The sequence below is a fragment of the Lagenorhynchus albirostris genome, chromosome 11 (genome assembly GCF_949774975.1).
Source record: "Lagenorhynchus albirostris chromosome 11, mLagAlb1.1, whole genome shotgun sequence".
NCBI lineage: Eukaryota > Metazoa > Chordata > Mammalia > Artiodactyla > Delphinidae > Lagenorhynchus > Lagenorhynchus albirostris.
Genome location: NC_083105.1, coordinates 43,532,733 through 43,544,773, shown reverse-complemented (window position 1 = coordinate 43,544,773; position 12,041 = coordinate 43,532,733). Strand labels below are relative to the sequence as shown.

Below are 12,041 nucleotides of genomic sequence, written 5' to 3'. Positions count from 1 at the left end.
AGAGGAAGTAGACAGGGAAAGTCTCAGATTCACATCATGTTTCAATGCAGTGATCCGTCTCACCAGAGAAACTAGGCCTAATTAATGCAATAGAGTCTGATCAGTCAAGGAGCAACAATCCTCTCCTTAGAGGGAGGCGATAGTAAGGGTAAAGGATGGAGGAAACAAAATGGTAGTACAAGGGCTAGGGCCCGAAAAATCACATCCCCTTATAATAACTGTTCATACTAAGGCGAACAGTTTTTAAAAATTTGTCTGATTTATTATGTGTTGTCTGATTTATGTGTTTCCAATCCCCTGTAATCCTCACAATAAATCTGCAAAGGAGGTAATATTACTGTTCGCAATTTAATTAAAAGTAATTGAGCCTTAGAAGAAACTACATCTTAATATTTACAGTTGAATATGAGTATGATTTGATATTTGGAACTTCCCTGCAAGGAAAAATTTAACTCGTATTGTGAATAACTGACTCAAGTGACACTGAAAAATTATTCACACTCTTTATTCTCCTCGCTTCCCTTTTTAATTCCTCTCTAGTTTTTTAGTCAGGCTGTTAATAAATGGCATAACTTTCTTGTGTGTTTCATTTAGACTAACTACATCTCCACGTATATAAATTGAGATACTTTTGTCACAAGCAATAGAAATCAACTGTATCTAACTTAGAGAAAAAGAAAGTTATGGGAAGGATAGGGGCCTCGCTCATGCAATCAAAGAGGTGGCTTAAGAACTAGGTTCACAAAAGGGAACCAGCCTCAGTGTTCCAGGTAGTTGGAGCTGACTCTTTTATGTGCACATACTTTGTTTTTCTCCATTCTTGTGTCTACCTTCTTTTGTGTGAGAGCAGAGGATCTTCACTGAGAGCCTCTCAGGTCAAACACATAGGGAAGAAATCCACGTGAGGGAAATCAGGGTATCATCCGGAAGGAGAGCAATGCATGCCAGGGGGTCATGCAGACAACAAATATCCACTGCACAGTATTTACCCTCATGTTTGTTCAGCTATAACTCGGGTACTTATTTCTGGATTTATGAGTGGAAGAGCAAATTCTGTGTTCTTTCCTTCATTGAAGAAATGTTTACGCCATGCTTATGGTGAGACAGATGAGCAACTTCAGATACAAAAGGAAACAAAATCTCAGTGATCTCAGGACCTTGAAGTCTAACTTGCAATGATGACAACAACATATCATTGCATAAATCAGTAGTTGAAGGGTCTAATCAGTGCTCCAAAGGAAGTTTTTACAGTGTTATTACAGAGGATATGAGTGATAAGAAAACTGCTAATAGAGGTTCTTTTTAGGGAAATGTTCTCTGGGTAATAGGTGGTTAATAGAAATTAACTTTCTTCAATTTAATGTTATTTCCTAATGATTGACTGTATTTGAGGTAAGAAGCCAGTGGAGAATGTGACCTTCTAATTTCACAAAACTTCTTCCCTTCCAGCTTCACCTGAAATTGCAGTCCTGCCCAGGTGACATAATCAATGGAGCAAGGTAAGTGATGTTCAAAATGTAAACATATCTCTTTTCTATCACTTTCATAAATTTGAATTCAGGCATGTCTTTATAGGGAGTAGTAGGCTCAGTCTCCATATAGCATAGAATTGTGATTGATATTAAATATATACTGATCATAAAATTATAACATAGAAAGTTGTTGTAGGTAATTTTTTAGACACTATGTCTACTTTTTAAAAAAAAAATTTCCTATCAGTTTAGATATTTCTTCATTATAATTCATCATGTTTCTCCCATTCATATTTTTCTTCCCTCTTTCAACACATCTTATAGCTGCTCTTATAATACACATTTAGTGGAAAGTAATAGGTTAAAAGTACAAAGAGTGTTTCTTCCATTTCTACAGAGCGCTCTTGATCCATTGATAATTAACAGTCTTTGCCGTATTGTAATGTCCCTTTGGTCCCAGTTCTGCAGTTGCAGTCAAAAATGTTTTAATGTAATGAAATACACTGATACCCAGACAGTTAATTTCTTGGAGGGTTTGTCATTCTTGAAGCCTACTGGGAAGTCAGGCCTTTTCTAGTAAAGTGATGCAGTTTCTTATGGGAATAAGTGGGTTGTTCTACCAAAGTGAGAGCAGAAACCAGAGGAGAGGAGAGAAAGAATGAGAGAGAGAGAGAGAGAGAGAATCTCAAATATATATACAGTGCAGAAATATCAGCCAAAAGTGACACACTGTTGATCAAATTAAAAGGGGCCATCAGGAATCCACATTAAATATTTTCTCTCTCAAGCACAGTCACAGTTGTGAGTAGCATAACTTGAAGTGGTGACTGGGAAGAGTCAGGGGAAGTCCTTATAGTTTGTAAAAAGCTATACTCTCACAGATGGTAAGGGGCAACAATAATGATATAAGACTTGGGCCAAGCAGCATCATTTTTCTCCCATAGACAGGATTCCTTAAAGGAAGGTAAGGCTTAGAAGCAACCCTACTTTTCAGCTGTAGTCAATAAGAAGGTGGGAAATATAAAATGACCCATTAAATCCAATAAGCCTATTGGTAAATCATTAAATCAGCTTCTCAAAGGGGGATCCTTCTCCTCCTAATTTGGGATTAATTAGTAGCAAAGGAATATTTTTCTATGGAAGAGAACAAGCCCCAAAGTAAGTACAAATAATGGAAATTCAAGAAAATCAGAAAGAAATTGAGAAGGGAAACTCAGATTATAGCATGATAAAGACAAATTTTCATGCCATCAAAACTAACCTTTTTTTAAAAGTCAATGACTAAAATAAATTAAATAAATAGAAACTAGGAGGGAGGGGATTAAGGGGCTCTATCTATACTATGTAGAAGCAAAAACACTGCCAGATATGTGCCCCCAGAAAAGAATTCATAAACAAAATCATAGCATAAATTGTTATCAAAAATTGTACGGAAAAAAATTAATAGGACAGTGAAAATAGATTAAAATATTTTGTATGCTCCAAAACAGATGACGGATTTGTACAGTAATTGTTTTCCATTTGCAAAAAACTGGAGGAGACTGGATTACACAGTTGAACGAGTAAGATGAAAAAGAAAGCTGGAACTTCTAATGAAAGACATTTAGTCCAAAGTCAAAGATATACGTCGAAGTAGGAAAAATATTTGCAACTGAAGAGCAGGCAAAGGGCTAAAATTTCTTGTGTTTAAAGCGTTCTTAGAAATGAATAAGAGACAAAAATACAACATGAAAATAAGAGATATCAACAGAATGTGCACAGAAGAATTACAAATAGTTTTTAAATACGTGAAAAGATTCTCACTTATAGTATGGCAAATGAAAACATAAAGTACATACAGACTGCTAGAATGTTAAAAAATCTAAGTGTTAAAAAATCTAAGTCTGATAATATAAAACATGGAAAAGCTTGGGGAATCAGTCATCCGTAGATTTTACTGGTGAGAGTGGAATTTCCTACAGAAAGCAATTTGGCACTATCTATAAAAATTAAAAATGCTTATAATTTTTACCTTATAATTCTACTTGTACAAAATAATACTTGAAATATACTGTAAAATATGTAGAATGAAATGTGCTTCCAGTAATTCACTATGGCATTGTTTTCTTTCCCTAACTTTTGTTCTTTTTTCCCTTCCTTTTTATATACAACTTTTTAAGATACAACTTACATACCATAAATTTTACCCATTGTAAGTGAACATACAATTTAGTGCTTTTTACCAAATTTACAGAGTTGTGCACGCCCAAGAAAATGCAATTTGTTAACATTTTCATTCCCCCCAGAAATTCCCTTGAGCTTGTTTGTGGTCAATTTCCATTCCTACCCCGACCCCATGCAAACATTGGTCTGTTTTCTGTCTCTGTAAACCTGCATTTTACAGACACTTTATTTTTTAATTTTTTTTGCATGAAAAACTCAATTTATTATGATTGATAATGCATATAAAATAGTTTCATTATTTGAAATATGTAGTCAGAATCAATAAAAATGATGTTCTAGTGATTTTTCAAATCTTATACCAAATTTACAAGACTGTTTTATGGGGATTTCCTTTTGTTGGTACAGGGAGCTTTTCCTTTTGATTGCCTATAATGAAGAACACAAGACATGTAAATTAAGAAAGATTGGTAATCTTCTAAATAATCAGATACACCTGACACTACATAATATTCAGGCTCACAAAGTATAAACAAATGCTGAAAATACATGTTCAGATACAAAAACTTAGAAATGATTTACTCATTCAACCATATATATTGCCTTAAATATATATATATATATATATCTTATCTCACTTGTTTATTATTCTTGAGGAATATATATATTTTTAAAATTTTTTCTTGAAGTATAGTTGATTTACAATGTTGTGTTAGTTTCAGTTGTACAGCAAAGTGATTCAATTATACATTTCAGATTCTTTTCCATTATAGGTTATTACAAAATATTGAGTTTAGTTCCCTTTGCTATACAGTAGGTCCTTGTTTCTCTATTTTATATGTAGTAGTGTATATCTGTTAATCCCAAACTCCTAATCTATCCCTTCCCCTGCTTCCCCTTTGGTACTATAAGATTGCTTTCTATGTCTGTGAGTCTATTTCTGTTTTGTAAATAAGTTCATTTGTATCATTTTTTTTAGATTCCACAAATAAGTGAACTCATATGATATTTGTCTTTCACTGTCTGACTTACTTCACTTGGTGTAATAATCTCTAGGTCCATCCATGTTGCTGCAAATACTTCATTCTTTCTATGGCTGAGTATTATTCCATTGTGTGTGTGTGTGTGTGTGTGTGTGTGTGTGTGTATGGAGATAGATAGATAGATATAGATAAATAGATAGATAGATCCATTCATCTGTCGATGAATGGATAAAGAAGATATGGTATACCAACTATTTTTAGTTTTTAAGCAACCTCCATACTGTCCTCCATAGTGGCTGCACCAATTTACATTTCCATGAACAGTGTAGGAAGGTTCCCTTTCTTCCACACCCTCTCCAGCATTTACTATTTGTAGACTTTTTGATGATGAGACTTCTTGGTGATGGAGAAAAGACAGTCTCTTCAGCAAGTGGTGTTGGGAAAGCTGGACAGACACAGGTAGTGAGATGAAGTGAGAACACTCCCTCACACCATACACAAAAATAAACTCAAAATGGATTAAAGACCTAAATGTAAGACATGACACCATAAAACTCCTAGAATAGAATATACACAAAACATTCTGTGAAACAAATCATAGCAATGTTTTCTTAGGTCAGTCTCCCAAGGCAAAAGAGGCAAAAACAAAAATAAATAAATGGGACCTAATCAAACTTATAAGCTTTTGCACAGCAAAGGAAAGCATAAACAAAATGAAAAGCTAACCTATGGAATAGGAGAAAATATTTGCAGCGATGCATCCGACAATGGCTTAATTTCCAAAACATAAAAACAGCTCATACAACTCAATATAAAAAAACAAACAGCCTAAACAAAAATGAGTAGAAGACCCAAACAGGCATTTCTCCAAAGAAGACATACAGATGGCCAACAGGCACATGAAAAAATGCTCAACATCGCTAATTAGAGAAATGCAAATCAAAACTACAATGAGGTATCACCTCACACAGGTCAGGGTGGCCATCATAAAAAGTCTACAAATAATAAATGCTGAATATTTTATATAACTGGAATCATACAATATACAGTCCTTTGCATGTGACTACTTTCACTTGGCATACTGTTTTTGAGATTCTTCTATGTTGTAACAAGAACAGCATTTTGTTGTTTTTATTTCTAAATAATATTGCACTGTATGAATATATATCTTTTTCTTATCCATTCCCCAGTTGAAAAACATTTGGATTGTTTGCAACTCTTATTATCAGAGAATCATGTTTCTATGGACATTAACATTCAAGTTTGTGAAAATATATACTTTCATTTATTTTGGATAGAGCTCTAGAAATTCAAGCACTTAGATGTAAGTTAAGTTTACCTTTAGCATTTTTTAATTTATTTTTTTATACAGCAGGTTCTTATTAGTTATCCATTTTATACATGTTAGTGTACATATGTCAATCCCAATCTCCCAATTCATCACACCATCACCTACCCCTGCCACTTTCCCCACCTTGGTGTCCATACACTTGTTCTCTACCTCTGTGTCTCTATTTCTGCACTGCAAACGGGTTCATCTGTACCATATTTCTAGGTTCCACACATATGCGTTAATATATGATTTTTTTTCTCTTTCTGACTTACTTCACTCTGTATGACAGTCTCTAGATCCATCCATGTCTCTGCAAATGACCCAATTTCGTTCCTTTTTATGGCTGAGTAATATTACATTGTATATATGTGCCACATCTTCTTTATCCATTCATCTGTCGATGGGCATTTAGGTTGCTTCCATGTCCTGGCTATTGTAAATAGTGCTGCAGTGAACATTGGGGTGCATATGTCTTTTTGAATTATGGTTTTCTCTGGGTATATGCCCAGTAGTGGGATTGCTGGGTCATATGGTAATTCTATTTTTAGTTTTATAAGGAACCTCCATACTGTTCTCCATAGTGGCTGTATCAATTTACATTCCCACCAACAGTGCAAGAGGGTTCCCTTTTCTCCACACCCTCTCCAGCATTTGTTTGTAGATTTTCTGATGATGCCCATTCTAACTGGTGTGAGGTGATACCTCATTGTGGTTTTGATTTGCCTTTCTCTAATAATTAGTGATGTTGAGCAGCTTTTCATGTGTTTCTTGGCCATCTGTATGTCTTCTTTGGAGAAATGTCTATTTAGGTCTTCTGCCCATTTTTGGATTGGGTTGTTTGTTTTTTTAATATTGAGCTGCATGAGTGGTTTATATATCTTGGAGATTAATCCTTTGTCCGTGGCTTTGTTTGCAAATATTTTCTCCCATTCTGAGGGTTGTCTTTTTGTCTTGTTTGTAGTTTCCTTTGCTTTGCAAAAGCTTTTAAGTTTCATTAGGTCCCATTTGTTTATTTTTGGTTTTATTTCCATTACTCTAGGAGGTGGATCAAAAAAGACCTTGCTGTGATTTATGTCATAGAGCGTTCTGCCTATGTTTTCCACTAAGAGTTTTATAGTGTCCAGCCTTACATTTAGGTCTGTAATCCATTTTGAGTTTATTTTTGTGTATGGTGTTAGAGAGTGTTCTAATTTCAGTCTTTTACATGTAGCTCTCCACTTTTCCCAGCACCACTTATTGAAGAGACTGTCTTTTCTGCATTGTATATCCTTACCTCCTTTGTCATAGATTAGTTGACCATAGGTGCATGGGTTTATCTCTGGCCTTTCTCACCTGTTCCATTGATCTATATTTCTGTTTTTGTGCCGGTACCATACTGTCTTCATTACTATAGCTTTGTAGTATATAGTCTGAAATCTGGGAGCCTGATTCCTCCATCTCTGTTTTTCTTTCTCAAGATTGCTTTGCATATCCAGGGTCTTTTATGTTTCTATACAAATTGTGAAATTTTTTGTTCTAGTTCTGTGAAAAATGCCAGTGGTAGTTTGATAGGGATTGCATTGAACCTGTAGATTGCTTTGGGTAGTATAGTCATTTTCACAATATTGATTCTTCCAATCCAAGAACATGGTATATCTCTCCATCTGTTGGTATCATCTGTAATTTCTTTCATCACTGTCTTATAGTTTTCTGCATACAGGTCTTTTGTCTCCTTAGGTAGGTTTATTCCTAGGTATTTTATTCTTTTTGTTGCTATGGTAAATAGGAGTGTTTCCTTAATTTCTCTTTCAGATTTTTCATCACTGGTGTATAGGAATGCAAGAGATTTCTGTGCATTAATTTTGTATCCTACAACTTTACCAAATTCATTGATTAGCCCTAGTAGTTTTCTGGTGGCATCTTTAGGATTCTCTATGTATAGTATCATGTCATCTGCAAACAGTCACAGTTTTACTTCTTCTTTTCCAATTTGGATTCCTTTATGGTACGTGGGCCTCTCACTGTTGTGGCCTCTCCCGTTGCGGAGCACAGGCTCTGGACGTGCAGGCTCAGCAGCCATGGATCACGGGCCCAGCCGCTCCGCAGCATGTGGGATCTTACTGGTCTGGGGCACGAACCCGTGTCCCCTGCATCGGCAGGCGGAGTCTCAACCACTGTGCCACCAGGGAAGCCCTGGATTCCTTTTATTTCTTTTTCTTCTGTGATTGCCATGGCTAGGACTTCCAAAACTATGTTGAATAATAGTGACGAGAGTGGACATCCTTGTCTTTTTCCTGATCTTAGAGAAAATGCTTTCAGTTCTTCACCACTGAGAAGGATGTTTGCTGTGCATTTGTCATATATGGTCTTTATTATGTTGAGGTAGGTTCCCTCTGTGCCCACTTTCTGGAGAGTTTTTATCATAAATGGGTGTTGAATTTTGTCAAAAGCTTTTTCTGCATCCATTGAGATGATCATATGGTTTTTATTCTTCAGTTTGTTAATATGGTGTATCACATTGATTGATTTGCATATATTGAAGAATCCTTGCATCCCTGGGATAACCTGCTTGATCATGGTGTATGATCCTTTTAATGTGTTGTTGGATTCTGTTTGCTAGTATTTTGTTGAGCATTTTTGCATCTATATTCATCAGTGATAATGGCCTGTAATTTTCTTTTTTTGTAGTATCTTTGTCTGGTTTGGGTATCAGGGTGATGGTGCCCTCGTAGAATGAGTTTGGGAGTGTTCCTTCCTCTGCAATTTTTTGGAAGAGTTTGAGAAGTTTGGATGTTAGCTCTTCTCTAAATGTTTGATAGAATTCACCTGTGAAGCCATCTGATCCTGGACTTCTCTTTGTTGGAAGATTTTTAATCACAGTTTCCATTTCATTACTTGTGATTGGTCTGTTCATATTTTCTATTTCTTCCTGGTTCAGTCTTGGAAGGTTATACCTTTCTAAGAATTTGTCCATTTCTTCCAGGTGGTCCATTTTATTGGCATAGAATTGCTTGTAGTAGTCTCTTAGGATGCTTTGTATTTCTGCTGTGTCTGTTGTAACTTCTCCTTTTTCATTTCTAATTTTACTGGTTTGAGTCCTCTCCCTCTTTTTCTTGATGAGTCTGGCTAATGGTTTAGCATTTTAAATTAAACTGAAAAAAAGCTTTAACAAAATAGCAGCTCATTTATACCTTCCCACAAGCAATGTGTGAGAATTCCAGTTTTTCATATTATCAGACACCTTTGGGACATATACCCAGTGTGCCGACATACATGCAATGTCAGTCTTAGAGAGGAGAGAGAGAGAAAAATCTTTAAAATTTATGATAAAAATAATGGCTGAAAACTCCCAAATTCAAAGAAACATGAATCTACAAATCCAAGTTCAGAATGCCCTAAGTAGGATAAAAGCAATGAAGTCATAACCAAACTGTTGAAATCCAAAGACAGAGAAACACATGAAACTAGCAAGAAAAAAATTACTCCTCATATACATAGGAAAAATGACAAATAGGTAACTTCTCATCAGAAACAGTGGAGATCAGAAAGCAATGAAATGAAATATGAAAAGTGTAAACCAAAAATTCTATATGTAACAAAACGATTCCTCAAAGATAAAGAATGTTTGATTTGTGGTATAAAAAGATTTGCACATATTCATTTAATCTAACCATTGATTCTAAGATGCCCATTTATTTAATATTCTAATAACTCAGAAATCTATGTATATATTTTTTAATCAATGACATCTTAATATCAGTGGTAGTCAGTGAGCAGTTGTGACATAGCAGTTTGGTCATTTGACAATGAGCAAAATCACTTGATACAGTGGCATGATTGGATAACTACAATCTCTCCTTGGCTTATTATAGACAATTTGAAGAAGAAATCATCATTATTTTCAGAAATATGTTTACTTTAAAATATCAGAGAATCAACTGAAAAATTATTAAAAATAAAAACATTGGTTAAAATATCAATCACCCTTAAAAAATACAGAAATATAATAAAATTTCCATATAAACAATCATCTGTTAATAGAAACAGACATAAATGAGACAATGCACATTAAAAAGAAAAGCTCAAAAAAATAAATTCTTAGTTACAAATTTAATGTATATGGCTTATATAGGGTGAAAACTGTAAAACTCTGCTGAAGGACATAAACATTTATTTTAATAGAAAGATATGGCTTTTTCCTGGAGAGGAAGACTCAATCTTGTAAAGATGTAAGTTCCTCCAAAATGAAACAATAAAATCAAATCAATGTATCTAAAGTACTGACAGGACTTTTCTTTTTCTTGGAAGAATGTATTTTCAAATTCTGTAGAAAGAATAAACAATCAATGATACAAAAGTCCTCAGAAACAGGAGTAACACTACTGTAATTAAATTGTATGGGTCTAAATAGAAATACATAATAAGAATATATGAACAAGACCTTGAAAAGTTCTTTGCGGAAGAATCCTGCACTAAAAAAGCAAGTGTCAAATATGTGTATGTACAAGTAGAAGAAATTATGATTATTGGTTAACCCAAACACTACAAGTCTTAAACTTTGTTATATTTTGAAGTAACAAGAGAAACTTTAAAAATATTGTGCAATAAGAAACATTCCCAGTTATGATATAACTGTCTTGGGGGCAAAACAGAGCCCTGCTATTTGAAATTGGCATGGGAAACGTTAAGTTCAAGTAACGGATTTGTTTCAAGGCTGCAGGTGAGATGCATAAAACACATGTTTTTACTCTCTGACCTTCCCCATAAAGTCCCATGTTGGAGACATAGTTCAACCAGGTCTCCACTGTTAAACTCCTAAACAAAAAATCCTAGTATGAAGTCCAGGACTAAAATCAGATGATGATGGTATGAGTGTCCTCTCTTTGAACTATTATAACCCTCTTGCAGTATAATAAACTTTAATTGTATAATTAAGTGTACACTGTATAATATATTTTAATTGTTCCTCACAGCCAGGGGAACCACTTCTTCTGCTACTAGTGAAATACTACTTGGACCATCCATGATGCATATTAAATAAACAGAATAGAAAGCTCAGAAATCAACAAAAGATTTCAAGGACATTTTGTATATAATGGAGGTATATTCAAAATCTTTAAGGATCTGATTAATTATTCAAAAATGAGTGTTAAGACAATTGAGCTAGCTATTTTGAAAATGAAACCTGGATTCCCAGTTCACTGTTCAGTTCAAAATAAATTTCACATTCATAAAAATGACAATAATAATAATATGAGAACACCATAAGAAAATGTTGAACATGTTTGTGTCAGTGGATAGTAAAAACTCCAAAATAAAACCAGAAACGATATAGTTGAAAGCCAATATATTTGACAATCTAAATGTGACTTTGTCACAATAAATAAAATAAATATAAGTAAAATACTAATAACGAAATAGTAAAACGATTGCAAAATACATAAAAATATCAAAGAAAACATTAAAATTCTCATGTACAGTTTTTACGAATAAATTATGAATTTAATTTAGAAACATGACAAAAATGGGCAAAGGAAGAGACAGACAACTCCTAAATTAAATGAATTAGCTAACAAACATGAAAAGATATTTATTGTTGCTAACATTCAAATAAAAGCAAATAAAATTTGATAGTAGAAAGGCAAATTATTATAGCCTTACTGGTAGGTGTTTTTTCAGCTTATCTAAAAATATAAACTACATATACTTTTTGATCTTGTGAACTCACCCTAGGAGTATACTCATAAGAATAATTACATTAGTACAAAAAGATATGCATCATACAGTACAGTTTCTCATAAAAAGTTGGAAAAAAGCCTAATGCACATGAACAAATAATTGATTATATAAATTATAATATAAAGATACATTAGATACTATGTAATAACCATTTTAAGTGGAATTCATAATCTCATTAGAAGACAAAATCAAGAAAATTTTTTTAAAGGAATTAATAAAAAACTGGCTTTCACTTTGTTATCTGATACAATGCAATAAAGAAATGGCTACGAAAAAAGTTCCCTCTGGAAAAGTTCTCCTTTTAACTTCCAACAACAGAGATGATAACTTGAAAAGAAAATCCAGTATCAAAGGTATTTAAACCTCACACTCACA

At 33.9% G+C, this 12,041-nt stretch overlaps 1 long non-coding RNA gene across 1 annotated transcript in view; it reads left to right on the top strand.

Annotated features, from left to right (window-relative positions):
* The first annotated feature begins 1,447 nt into the window (after nucleotides 1-1,447).
* LOC132529039 (uncharacterized) overlaps nucleotides 1,448-12,041 on the top strand; it is a 140,828-nt gene continuing 130,234 nt past the window's right edge. The window contains exon 1 of the long non-coding RNA XR_009543359.1: nucleotides 1,448-1,499. This is a non-coding gene — a long non-coding RNA (uncharacterized LOC132529039). The remainder of the gene's footprint in view (nucleotides 1,500-12,041) is intronic.